Genomic DNA, 14,191 nt, shown 5'->3' on the forward strand with positions numbered 1-14,191 from the left:
CAAAACTGCTTCGCCACTTGGAGACCAAGCACCCTGCATTAAAAGACAAGCCTTCGGAGTATTTTGAAAGAAAAATGCATGAACAAGAAGGACAGAAGCAATTCCTGAGGGCAGCCACATCAACAAATGCGAGTGTACTGAGAGCATCATACTTGGTGGCTAACCGTATTGCTAAGGCTACGAAGCCATTCACCATTGGTGAAGAATTGATCCTGCCCGCCACTATAGACATTTGCCGTGAACTTCTAGGAGAGGCTGCGGTTAAAAAGATAGCACAGGTGCCTCTTTCGGCTAGCACCGTCACTCGGCGCATTGAGAAAATAGCAGAGGACATTGAGACACAATTGTTGGAGAGGATTAATACATCACCGTGGTACGCACTCCAGGTTGACGAGTCTACAGATATTGACAACAAGGCAATACTACTTGTTTATGTGCAATATCTTTATCAGGAGGATGTGCATGAGGATATGTTATGTGCTCTATCGTTGCCAACCAAAACCACAGCCGCAGAACTATTCAAGTCGCTGGATGATTATATATCAGGAAAACTGAAATGGTCCTTTTGTGTCGGCATATGTACAGACGGAGCTGCTGCCATGACCGGACGGCTGTCTGGTTTAACTACTAGGATTAAGGAGGTTCCACCTGAATGTGAGTCTACGCATTGTGTCATTCACAGGGAAATGCTGGCTAGCCGAAAAATGCAACAAGTCCTCCAACTCATACGACCAAATGGGTCGATTGTTTAAGAACCTTATTACGACCAAATATGTTGTTTGTTCAAGCGCTTAATACGACCTATAATTACGTTTTAAAATTGTCGGCCTCTAGTGCTCCCGTTCAATGCAAACGTTACAGAGGGTTGTTTATTCACAAATAACCCTCTCTGTAAAATCCTAAATTGTAGGATAGTTTGGCCATTAAAACGCTTTATGATTAGATTTCTAGCGAGAAGTATATATTGTACTTTTAGAATCCACGTCCAGTCGATATGTAGGATCTATAGTTTGATAGATATTACGAAGATGATTTGAGGTTTCGTCAGGACAACGTGTATATGCGGCAAGCTTCCATGTAAAGTTACGGGTTGAAAACAGTATTTCCGGTCTGGCCGTTTTCATAATAAAACCAATGATCAAATGATTTAACAGTGATATCTGCACTACACATCCACTAAAAAACATCAGTTTATCCTAGTTAATTATACGACATTAATTGGTTTAAATTCTGTTCAATGCTTTTGTGTTTTTCCCATAGGTTTTTCTCTTTCGATTCTGAGAGACACCTTTCTGTTTTCAGAGGTTTTGATAGGCTAAAATCACGCCGCAATGCACGTCGGGATATGGTGTTTATGTGATATGAAATCGGAAAGCATTCAAGAGTGCTCTTGCTTTTCTCTTTGAAAGTCATCACATAACGGCATTGCAATACACGGTTCGGCTGCATTAAATATTACAGATCTGCCGTAGATATGTATTTATAGAGCCCTGATCAGAAGACCTTTTGACAAACTGGAAGTGATGCCGCCAAAACTGAATACGTGACGTGGACCATACATATATCAACAATTAAACAACATCTTCCATTTCTTTACACACAATACGTCTCCTTGCAGTATCAACACTAATTTGGCTGACTTTTATATTTGATCCAATTAGTAGATAGGCTGTGTTTACACCATAAAGGTGCACAGCTGATATAAAGGGACTTTTTTGTAGTTTTTAAAGATATTACTGATTTTCTGAACTACCTTTCCAACTCCTCATGCAGTTGACTGTTACAGGTCTATACAAGTTCATGGTACAATGCATAAGCTTCACATCGAGAGACTGAAACTGTATTTTCCTTTAACGTTCTGTTTTAATTTCCCAATAAAGTTTATAGTCATATTATGTACGATATTAATATGTTGTATTAACTAGACCACTGGTCTAAACCGCACCTCCTAGTGGTTAAAGCACGTTATTGAATTTAGTTGTAGAATAAGTTATATTTGATGAAAACATTTAAATATTAAGAGTAGCCTACATACAAAATAGGGGTCAATGATAGAAATATAGAATGGAAAATATCAAGAAGATACTGTAGTGATCTCTACAATAAAACAATTTAGTGCAGGACGTCCAAAGATATTAACAGGAGGATGTGCAAAACAGACAAACTGATAAGGCTGAATTTTACTCAGGTGTAACTAAAGTCTAATTTAAGGGTTGTTTATATTTCACATCATTAATCAGAATCTGCAAAGTAACAAAAATAAATGTAGTAGAGTAAAAATACCAGGTTAACCTCTGAATTGTAGTGGAGTAGAACAAAGTAGTACATGCTGCTGTAACAAAAACATTTCCCAACTTGGGATCAATAAAGTATATTATATATATATCTTATCTTAAGATGATCGATGGCTACTGCCATATTTGCAAAATGTGCCTCTGAACCTTGACAAGTGCATGTTTCCGGATTATCAATGAACAACAGGAGGGGTAGACATAAAACCATCTGTTAAATAAAGCTCTTCTGACCTTAGGTGTCATGTGGGTATATTATTTCACCATTTATTAATTAGAGGGAAGCTGGAGCCGGGGGCTGGACCCGTCCAATTCCAGTTTTGGAAAGTCTGCCGTGGTTCCATCCCATTTCAAAGAGCTGTTTGACAGCGTAACCTTGTCGCACTGCCACTCCAACATCCAATCACAGGGCTTGATGACTAATCACGGGGTTTGTAAAGCAAGGCGGATGTTGTAGTCCCAAACGATAGCTGGGGATTCTGGGTAGTGTAGTGTCTTCGGAAACTGTAGTGTCTAAACTCCTAAAAAACTATTTGTTTCTCTGACTCGAAGGTTAAAAACACAAAAGCATTGTACACCATTTAAACCAATCAATATTGTGTAATTAACAAGGATAAACTGATGTTTTTTAGTGGATGAGTAATGCAGATATCACTGTGTAATCATTTGACAGTGAGGGGAATATATCCGGTTTTATTATGAAAACTTCGAGACCGGAAATACTGTTTTCACCCACGCTAACTTTACATGGAAGCTGCCGCATATACACGTTATCCTGGCGAGACCTCAAATCATCTTCGTAATATCTATCAAACTATAGATCCTACACTTCCACTGGACGTGGATTCTAAAAGTACAATATACACTTCTCGCTAGAAATCTAATCAAAAAGCATTTTAATGGCCAAACTGTTCTACAATTTAGGATTTTCCAGAGAGGGTTATTTGTAAATAAACGGGAGCATGTTGTTTCTTACACGACCACTAGAGGTGCTACACTTTAAAACGTGGCTATGGGTCGTAATCTAAGGTGCTTAAACAATCGACCTATTTGGTCGTTTTTTGTAGGAGGACAGGCTGGAAAAATGCCACCGGAACTTAACAGCGTATTGAATGATGTCGTTAAAGTTATTAACCACATCAAAGCACACGCCCTTAACTCGCGCCTGTTCGAGCAGCTTTGTGAGGAGATGGATGCGGAGCACAGACGCCTTCTCTTATACACAGAAATAAGATGGTTATCCCGAGGGAGATCGCTGGCCAGAGTGTTTGAATTACGAGAGCCGCTGCAGAGATTTCTCTCAGAAAATAAGTCACCGCTGGCAGCACATTTCAGTGACGAGGAATGGGTCGCAAAACTCGCTTACTTGTGCGACATATTCAACCTGCTCAATGAACTCAATCTGTCACTTCAGGGGAAAATGACAACTGTCTTCAAGTTGGCAGATAAAGTAGCTGCATTTAAAGCCAAACTGGATTTGTGGGGACGGCGCGTGAACAGAGGTATATTTGACATGTTTCAAACATTCGCGGGGATTTTGGAAGAGACTGAGCCCGAGCTTTCATTCTCCCAGATGGTGCATGATCACCTGTCTTTGCTTTTAAAAGAGTTCGAGCGCTACTTCCCAACCACAAAAGACCCACGAACTGCCAAGGAATGGATCCGCGACCCATTTGTCAACAAACCAGGTGAATCAAGCATGTCTACGCAAGAAGATGATCAACTGCTGGAGATCGCAAATGACGCCGGCCTTAAAAGTATGTTCGAGACAACAACTCTGCCGGTGTTCTGGATTAAAGTCACGGCAGAATACCCTGAGATCGCCACAACAGCACTGAAAACCCTGTTGCCATTTCCGACATCCTATTTGTGTGAAGCGGGATTTTCTGCAGTGACAGCAACCAAAACAAAATTACGGAGTAGACTGGACATAAGCAACACACTTCGGGTGTCATTGTCTCCCATTACCCCTAGATGGGACCGTCTCGTTGCAGAGAAACAAGCTCAGGGCTCCCACTGATTTAGCGTTATGGTGAGCTGTATTTTTCATGCACTTTATATTTGTTTTTGTGTTGTATCTTATTTTTAAGGCATGTTTAAACGTTACCATAGCGACCAGAGAGTGTTAGGAGGCAGAGAGGATGTTACTCATGTTATGTTGTTGGTGCGATGTTCCGAGGTCGTTGATAATAAAGTTGCATACGAGTACACAGTGGATTCACGTTTAATATTATATTTATGAAAATACCACAGTTTTTATGCTGGTTGTATCATTTTATTTTGTGTATTTATCCGCCACACCTTAAAGGCCGGTCCGTGACAATATTGTCTGACATTAAAACGGTCCGTGGCGCAAAAAAGGTTGGGGACCGCTGTGCTACAGGACACAGCATAGTCTATTCTGCACATGTGCAATGCTGCACAATTGAAATGTTACAGTAATGGGCTATTACAGATGATTTTGAGTACAGTGCTTTACTGTGAAATAATAGTTAAAAAATGGGAAATCCAATTTACTGTAGTTTTATAGATATGTTGTTGTGATATTACAGGGGCTTTTGATTACAATATTTCTCTGTAATATGCTGTGAAATCCTTGCAATGTTTACAATGTTGTTGTGATATTACAACACTTGATGTGATATTACAGAGGATTTTGATAGCAGTATTTTATTGTGAAATAATAGTTAAATGCTGTGATATTCAAGGATACAGTCCTTTTTACATGTATTTGTTGGGATATTACAGGGGCCTTGATTACAATATGTCACTGTAAAATAATACTGTTAAATGTTGTGAAATGCTGGTACATTTTTACAGTGTACACAAAATAAGGTAGAAAACACAATAAAATACCAACATATCCCAATTTACACAGAAAATCAGGTCTTCATAAGTTTCATAATTCAGTAAATGCTTTTTATTACTGAGTCACATAAAAACGAAAAACACATTCTCACACTTTTCCTCTTCCTGGCTAGTTTTACACTGTTTTGATTGATGGAGGTTTTCTAAACACACATACTTCTTCTGTGTGTCTTCTTATCTGTTTCTTGTACACATACAGTTCACAAAGGTATAAAGAGACACAGAGACACAAGGACTTCTAACAAGGAAACACATCCTCCCCATGTCCTCTTTGTTGCATGTTGAAATGAACATGCTCGTTTGCATGCATGGGCTTATAACAGGAGTCATCTGTCACTCTCCATCATGGGATGAATAATACACGGGTCTGTCACAGATGCAATAAGCACACACAGCCCCGAGCCGCTGGTAAATGCACAAAAAGGTGAAACACAAGGCTCAGACAGGAAACACACACACACACACACACACACACACACACACACACACACACACACACACACACACACACACACACACACACACACACACACACACACACACACACACACACACACACACACACACACACACACACACACACACACACACACACACACACACACACACACACACACACACACACACACACACACACACACACACACACACACACACACACACACACACACACAATGTGAGCTGTGATTAATGTGCTGGAGCTCTGTTCACATGTGAAGCCATGGGTGCATTATTAGAAAATTAATGATAGAGGACTTTCTCCCCTTTGAGAGGTAAAGAGTGCTACACACACAGACAAACACACAAGCACATACACGCATACTCACACACTTACAAACAGGAAAAGAGAGGCATTATAAGAAACCTATGACAGACTTATTTATTTTTTCTTTGGTTTCATTACGTGATGGTTAAAAGAATAAATAAAACCACTATACAATTCTTTTTTATAACAGATAACCAGGCATCAAAATCAGCCCTGTTTACAGATTGACCAAATGTACAGTTTTTAATGTAATAAGACAGAGTACAAAAACATTTCCTTTTTTTCTGGAAAAAACATTCAGGGGGCCAAAATACAAACATTACAAGGAGACATTGTTGTTCAGAAGATGGATTTGAATCAAATCTTCCTTTAATATCCCACACATGTACACAGCACAGCACCAAAAGTAAAATTCTGTTAAGCTCCTCGTAAAGAGACACACAACTTGAACCCGCTATGCAAGAACACTGGGACGGAGACTTAGGTGAAGTGTCAAAAAGACTGGATTTAATAAGTCCACAAAAAAACAGGCAGGGGACAAAGCAAACTCTGAACAGAGTGGGGAGAACGTGGAGCAGGGCTGAGATGGAGGTTGGGCTGGACGTGGCAGGCAGGACGGAATGGAATGTGGAGTTTCTGGAACAGGCAAAAAACAGAACAGGATTAGCATACGAAAAAATCCAACAGGAAGAGTATACAAAAGCACTAGAAAATCTAGGAGTTTTAAGCAGCAGCAGGTGAGTGGTGGTAATCAGTGATGATGAGAAACAGGAGCGGAGGTGAGTTGGCGGAAAACGGAAAGTAGGTCAACCACGCCCAGCCAGGAAGACAGACAAACAGATGGACAAACAAACAGAAAAAAGGAGAAGGAGATACCGCAATTCCTCACAGTACCCCCCCCCCCCCTCAATAGGAGCCACGTGGCGACCACCAGGCTTGTTTGGATGAGCCCTGTGAAAGGCCCTCACCATGATTGGGTCCAGGACACGGGAACGAGGAACCCAGCATCGCTCCTCGAGGCCATAACCCTCCCAGTCCACCAGATACTGGAAACCCCTGCCCCGACGTCTGACGTCCAAAAGACGGTGCACCGTATAAGCAGGGTGATTGTCGATAATACGGGCGGGAGGAGGGGGTAAGGCCGGAGGGCTCAATTCACTGGTGTGAACCGGCTTAATCTGAGACACGTGGAAAGTGGGGTGAATTCTCAGAGCTCTGGGAAGCTTCAACCGGACTGCGGAAGGGTTAATGATCCTTAGGATGGGTGTAGGAGCCAAAACGTTGATTTATTATTTTGATTATTTAATCATTTAATGTATGTAATGGAGTATAATTTATTGGTGTCAGGTGATCGTGATCCGCAGCCACGGCTGGGCGGAGCGGCTGATTGGTGCTGCGATTGCCTCAGCTGATTAAAAGAGTCCTGCTGATTATACTCTGGGTTCTAGTTTGGTTGTGAAGCCACACGGTTTTTTGACCGCTGCATTGCACTGCAGAGAAGAGAAGATTTGTTTATTTAAATGACAAACACTGTTTCAACCTCGTCTGGTAAGATACCTTCATGTGTGTGTTTTAAAGAAGAGAACGACCAGTGTTGAAATGGAAACGATAACATGGAAATAAATGTACCAAAAACAAACATATCTCTGAGTGATGTGTGAGCGCGTCGGCCAGGCGCTAAAACCAAAGAACAGAAAAGAGCTTAAGAAAGGTGGAAAGAAGACTTTTTTATTCGTCAAAAAACCCAGCTTGATGAGCGCTGGTCCGTGGAAATGTTCGTTTTGAAAACAAGAACTCATAACAATGTGTCAAACACTCGCCTTCGTTTTACTATGGATTCTACTTCCTGTAACGACGGTGTTGTGAAACGTGAATGACTGAAGGCAACAATCACTCCTCCTCCAACTACGTATGTAACGCGTCACTGCTGTGGAGCGTTCAAAGACTGTTGGAAACGTCTCAACTCAAGGCAAGACAACGAAAGTCCACAAACAATGAAGAAAAAATTCAAAAGGAATAAACGTGTTGAACAAAAATGGCAGACATGGAAAGCTTGGAAAGTGACATTGACTGTGTGTACATGGAAAGGCTCAAACGACTGAAATAATCAAGGAGTGCAAATTTGGGTGCATTGACAAGGAAAATAAATGAAATCAGACAATTAATGGAAAATGTCTGCAATGTGGAACTGGTTAAGTCGAAAATGGAAATTGAGTTTACACAACTACGCAAGGAAATGGAACAGTTAAATGATTCTGTTCAAGCTTTAATGTCCACTGAGGAGGAGAAAGAAATGGATCAGGATGAAGAATGGTACAACCCCAAAGCAGCTGCCTTGGAAGAGTTTACTCAGGAGGTCTTAAATTGGATCGCTGATGCTCCTGTGTCCAATGTGGTCCAGACAAACATAAAAGGTTATATGAGTGTTGCACCTCAGGACAGTATTTCAAACGTAAAGAGTGTTCATTCACAAAGTTCAAGGAGATCCTCTCGGTCTTCTATCACATCTGCTAAAATAAAGTTGGAAAGTCGAAATGCAGAATTGTTAGCACGAGCTGCTAGGCTGGCTCAGAAGCAAGCACTGGAAAGGGAGGAAGCCGGTTTGAAGGAAAGAAAGGAACAGCTGGAACTTGAAACAGATATTGCAGCAAACACTGCGAAATTAAGTGTAATCAAAGGAATGGAGGATTCTCATGCAGGCATGTACCAAGCAGGAGACAGAATGAATGAATATTTGGATTACATTACATTATTACATTACATTGCATTTAGCTGACGCTTTTATCCAAAGCGACTTACAATAAGTACATTCGACCAGGAAGACACAACCTTGAGGAAAACAGAATCATATAAGAACATCAGGTTTCAAAGAGCCAATCGTTTCAAGTGCTGCTCAACTGGCTAAGCCAGTCCTTTATTAGTATATAAGTGCTCTGTTAGCAGTTCTTTGTTAGTCATTCTATCGCTCGAAGTGGAGTCGAAAGAGATGAGTTTTCAGTCTGCGCCGGAAGGTGTGTAAGCTTTCTGCGGTCCTGATTTCAATGGGGAGCTCATTCCACCATTTTGGAGCTCATTCCACCATTTTGGATAACTCACTGTTTGTGAGTACAGCATTAGAGCAAGAAAATGCTCATATGAGTGCTAACAAGCATACACCAAACATCAATACAACTGCAAATACTGTTACTAGTGAAACACAATTCATACCACAACGTCCCGAAAGTTCAACTTCATCCAGCACGTCTTCTAGCATGGGAGAGGTCAATATGAACGGCTTAATAAGCATCATGGAAAAGCAGACCATAATAACAGAAACAATGGTAAAGCAGCAGAAACTTTCTTCATTACCCCCGCTCAGCATTCCTACCTTCAACGGAAACCCTTTGGACTATCGGTCCATCATAAGACCATTTGAGCATGGTATTGAAGAGAAGACAGAAATCAGTAAGGACAGGCTTTACTTCTTGGAGCAATGCACTATTGGCCAACCAAGAGATTTTGTGCGCAGTTGCCAATATATGCAATCTGACAAAGGATACACGGAAGCAAAAAGGTTGTTGAAGCATCATTATGGAGACGAATATCTTATCGCGACAGCCTACATCGACAAGGCTCTCAATTGGCCATCTATTAAACCTGTGGATCCGCAAGCTTTAAAAACCTTTGCTGTGTTTCTTAATGGATGTCTCAATACAATGGATAGTGTGGAATACATGGAGGAAATGGATCACCCAATCAACATGCGAACTCCCATATAAGCTGAGAGAAAACTGGAGGGCTAAAGCTTGTGACATACAAGATAGAAACAACAGAAGAGTTAAGTTGGAAGATCTCGTGAAGTTTGTCGACCATCATGCTAGAATCCTTTCTCATCCAGTGTTCGGAAACTTAAAGGAAATTCCAAATACATCAGCAAAGACAAGCTACACATTTGTTCCTGCTACTCCCAGCGCAAGGTTCAAACCGAGATCTCCAGAGTTATATAAAAGTGGTTTCGCCACTAGTGTATCCCCATTACCTCAGAAAGAAAACTGTAACCGACACAGTGACACATCCCAGTCAAACCGATGCATCTACTGTAAAGGAGAACATCATCTTTCTGCTTGCAATCAGATTCTCAAAAACACCCACAAAGAGAAGTTAGAATTCCTCAGAAGCAAAGGACTTTGCTTTGGATGTTTGGAAAAGGGCCACATGAGTAAAGGATGCAAACAAAGACATACCTGCAAAGAGTGCAATCTCACACACCCCACTCTGTTGCATTTCAGTAATATCGAGTCAAGCAAAGGAAAGGTAAAGACTGTTGCAAATGCTTTAGTGGATATGGATAAAGATGATTCACGGGAGGAGGATATTGGGGCCCTGGCTATCGTTCCTGTGAAGGTGAAAACAAAAAAGGGTAATACCATCATAACAACATACGCCTTTCTGGACCCAGGTAGTACAGCTACCTTTTGCACAGAGTCCATTCTACAGCAGCTTCAAGTGACTGGACGCAACATGGAGATACTCCTACGAACAATGAATAAAGAGGAGTCAGTTAAAACATCTGTTGCATGTGACCTTGAAATATGTGGTCTTGAAAGTAACCAGTATGTAGCACTTCCACCTGTTTATTCCCAAATCAAAATACCAGTACGAAAGGCAAATATTCCCTCTCAGGAGGACGTAGGACAATGGGAATACCTGAAAGAGGTCAATATACCACAAATTGATGGAGAGGTTGGCTTGCTAATTGGGTGCAACGTGCCAAAAGCTCTAGAGCCATGCAAAGTCATAAACAGCCAAGGGAATGGCCCATACGCTGTTAAGACCATTTTAGGTTGGACAATAAATGGACCTCTAGGAAGGTCAGATATGACTCGTTGGATTAAGCCAGTCGTTACAGCAAACAGAATTTCTGTTGTGGAAATCGAGGAATTGTTGAAGCTGGACTTTCCAGAACATCAACACAAGGAGCGTCTGGAAATGTCAAGAGAGAATCACAAGTTCATGGAAGGTGTCTCTAATTCTGTCAAGTTAGTAGACGGACACCTCAGTATTGGACTGCCATTAAAGGAAAAAGGATTTGATTTTCCCAATAATAGACGTGTTGCTGAACAAAGAGCTTTGAACCTAAAAAGAAAATTCCAACAAAACAAAAACTTCTACAAGGAGTACAAAGAGTTCATGGCGGATGTTGTTGATAAAGGTTTTGCCATCAGAATGACACCTGAACAAAAAGACAAGGCAAATCAAAGCAAAAGGAGCTGGTATATTCCACACCACGGCGTGGACCATCCAAAAAAGCGTAAACTGAGGGTGGTTTTTGATTGCGGTGCAACTTACCAGGGCACATCTCTGAATGCACGTCTTCTCCAAGGCCCAGATTTAACCAACAGTCTTATTGGTGTCCTTACAAGATTCCGGCTGAAGAACATTGCATTCATGGCAGATATTGAAGCCATGTTCCATCAGGTCAAGGTGCCAGAGGAAGACTCAGATCTTCTCACATTCTTGTGGTGGCCCGATGGAGATCTCAGTAGTGAGCTAGAAGAGTACCAAATGGTTGTACACATCTTTGGAGCAACATCCTCGCCAAGTTGTGCCAACTTTGCCATACAACAGTGTGCAAGAGACAATGTGGATGACTTTAGCCCAGAGGCTGTCTCTTCGATGCTAAGACATTTTTATGTGGACGATTTCCTAAAATCAATAGAGGACGAGAGGAAGGCAGTGATAATCGCTCACAAACTTAAAACCCTGTGCAGTAAGGGTGGTTTTAAGTTAAACAAATGGGTAAGCAACAGCAGAGCTCTACTACAAACAATACCCGAGGAAAGTAGATCAAAGGAAATCAAGGATCTGGATCTGGATAAAAGTACCCTGTTGAAAGAGCTCTCGGAGTTCAGTGGTGCACGGAAATGGACACATTCCATTTCAAATTCACTCCTCAGGATAAACCACTTACCGTACTTATTCTGTCAGTCGTGAGCTCTATATTTGATCCGCTGGGTATGTTGTCCCCTGTGATCCTCCCTGCAAAGCAAATCTTGCAAACATTGACAGGAATAAGGCTAGGATGGGACGAAAATATTCCTGAAGAATGTAAGGAACAGTGGTTGAGCTGGCTACACCACTTGCAATTACTGAGAGACTTCAAAGTCAAAAGATGCATCACACCACTCAACTTTGGAGATCCAGTCTCAGCTCAGCTTCATCACTTTGGAGATGCTAGTGAAAGTGGTTACGGAACGGTGTCTTACCTTCGCCTAACAAACAAAGCAAATGCAGTTCATTGTTCCTTTATCATGGGTAAAGCCAGAGTAGTTCCACTCAAACCTGTGACCATCCCAAGAATGGAGCTTACCGCTGCCACTGTAGCCGTCCAGATGGACCGAATGTTGCAGGAAGAAATAGAGCTTAAACTCCAGCCATCCGTGTTTTGGATTGACAGCACGTCTGTGCTGAAGTACATACAAAATGAAACAACAAGATTCCACACCTTCATCGCCAACAGAGTCACAGTCATTCGATCTGCTTCAGAGACTTCCTAATGGAGGTATGTTAATGGTTGCCTGAATCCAGCTGACTGTGTTTGAAGGGGAATCTCTGTAAGTCGCTTTCTGAGAGATGAAACCTGGTTAAGGGGACCAGAGTTCCTCAGTCTCCCTGAGCATCAGTGGCCTAAATCTCCAGATTTGACTCTAACAGCCAGCGACCCTGAAGTGAAAGTTTTTGCAGTAAGTGTCACCCCCATGGAAGAAAGCTCTGGTGCGGTGAACAAGTTGCTCACTTACTATTCCCACTGGCATCGCCTGAAAAAAGCTGTGGCCTGGATGCTATGCATACAATCCGCTCTGATGGCGAGGGCAAAAATGGATTTGAAGGAAAAGAGAGCAAAACATGAAAAAGGACCCCTCAGTGTTGAAAACTTGGAGGAAGCCGAAGCTGCCATAATTCAGTTTTGTCAGTCCGCTTCATTTAAGGATGAGATAACTGCGCTAAAGAAAGGACTTGCAATAAAAAGGAGCAGTCATCTTCACAAACTAGCACCCATTCTGCAGAACAACTTGGTAAAAGTTGGCGGAAGGTTAGCAAAATCCGCAATGCCAGCCGAAGCCAAAAGCCCAATTATCTTACCTGCAAACAATCATGTGACTCAACTCCTCATCAGACATGTCCATGAGAACATAGGGCACAGTGGAAGGAGTCATACTCTGTCACGTTTAAGGCAGAAATATTGGATTCCTGGAGGAAATTCTGCCATCCGAAAAATCCTCTCTAAATATGTCACCTGCAGGAAACTCAGAAAGTAAAAAGTAAAAAGTCAGCAATTCATGGCAGACTTGCCGGAAGAAAGAGTTACCCCTGATGATCCGCCCTTCACAAACGTGGGCGTGGATTTATTTGGCCCATTTGAGTTGAAACAGAGAAGAGCCACTGTTAAAAGATACGGTGTAATTTGTACCTGTCTAAACATCAGAGCAGTTCACCTTGAACTTGCACACAGTCTCAACTCTGACTCTTGCATTAATGCCATCAGGAGATTCATTACAAGAAGAGGCCCTGTCAAGGTCATGAGGTCAGACAACGGAACCAACTTGGTTAGAGCTGAACGTGAACTAAAAGAAGCAATACAAGAGTTAAACCACACACAAATTCAGAATTCAAACTGGATATTTAATCCACCAGCAGGCTCCCACCACGGAGGAATCTGGGAAAGACAAATCAGAACCGTCAGACGCATTCTCAGTGCCCTCACGCAAGAACAGAAGCTTGACGAGGAAGGACTTGCCACACTTTTCTGCGAAATGGAGGCGATCATAAATGATCGACCCATAACGACTGTTTCCAACGACCCTGGAGATTTAGAGCCCCTCACTCCAAATCACCTTTTGCTGCTCAAATCAAAACCATTTCTTCCACCTGGTGTCTTCAATCAGAGCGACTGCCACGGGAAGAGAAGATGGCGCCAAATTCAGTACATGGCCAACTTATTTTGGAATCGATGGACCAAAGAATACCTACCGGAACTCCAAATAAGGCAAAAGTGGAACAAGAAAAGGAGGAATTTCGCAACCGGGGACATTGTCCTTATCGTCGACGAAAATGCTCCAAGAAATTCCTGGCTCATGGGACGAATAACGCAAGTCTTGCCAGACTCGAGAGGTTTTGTATGACAAGTGGAAGTACAGACAAAAACCAGCACACTCCGTCGACCCATCACGAAGCTGGTACTGCTGGTCGAGTTCCAAAATGAGCTCGAGCCCCCTTCCCCTCTTGC

Source organism: Pseudochaenichthys georgianus, chromosome 21 (assembly GCF_902827115.2).
Source record: "Pseudochaenichthys georgianus chromosome 21, fPseGeo1.2, whole genome shotgun sequence".
Lineage (NCBI taxonomy): Eukaryota > Metazoa > Chordata > Actinopteri > Perciformes > Channichthyidae > Pseudochaenichthys > Pseudochaenichthys georgianus.